Below are 1,028 nucleotides of genomic sequence, written 5' to 3'. Positions count from 1 at the left end.
TAGGAAAAATGTATGCAATGTGTTAATTATTGAAACTGTCCTACCAATTTGGTTTGAAACTGTCTCATTGCTATTTGTTTCTCAATAAAATTATGGGGGAAAAAAAAGCATACTTACACCAGAGGCTAAGACTACCTTGAATATTGAATTAATCAGGCTATTTCTAATGCTCAGCTCTAGAGTTGACCCATCTTTGCCAACATTTTTAATTATTTTCCCAACTCAATATATGCCAACTGGGGTTCTTTGGCAGCCTCAGGATCCTTTGCAATGACTACACATGCCCCATCCTGCACATAAAACTATTATTCTATTATTACTCCCTTGCTATTCAACAAGCTTCTGTGTCTCATGCCACTTTTTATAGAAATGCGTCTACAAACTGTCTTATTTGATTCAAGCACAGGCCCAGGAAATTGTTAAATGATGTTCTTCATTTATAAAACCCTATTAACTTTTTGAATTCTATAAAAGATGGAAGTACAGCAGCAGAAAGACAATTCCATCAAGTAAGAGCAAAAAGGCTAGGATGGATCCTTTGGAGAGATCTTCATGCTGGACAATGGAAGGGACCAGTCCACTGCTAACCTGGTGAGAGGGTCTGTTTATGCTTTTCCAGAGAACGGTGAATGACCTATTTGGGTCCCAGAGCACACTGTCAGGCTGTACCATGAAACCAGATCTGGAGAAGAATTTAACAATGAGGAGGCCAGATCCAACCTGGGGCCTATTGAAGGAACTGAAAAAATGAAAGTCCAAAGTCTAAATAGATGGTAAAATATATAAAGATAACTGAGCTAAATTTTACTAGTATTAAGACAAAGTACACAAAGTATACTTATTAATTAGACAAAAGATTTTATTTCTGCCAAAATTTTCTGATAAGAGATCTGTGTTTATTGACAAACAACAAAATCTGACTAGTCTATTTATAATTATAAATTTCCAAAAAATAAAAATTGCAATAGACTTACTATAAGTTAATCTGGCCAGAAATATATATTTGAGTACACTCATAATTTTGTAAA

This window comes from Octodon degus, unplaced genomic scaffold (genome assembly GCF_000260255.1).
Source record: "Octodon degus isolate 3935 unplaced genomic scaffold, OctDeg1.0 scaffold00116, whole genome shotgun sequence".
Classification (NCBI taxonomy): domain Eukaryota; kingdom Metazoa; phylum Chordata; class Mammalia; order Rodentia; family Octodontidae; genus Octodon; species Octodon degus.
This window is presented reverse-complemented; position numbering follows the sequence as displayed.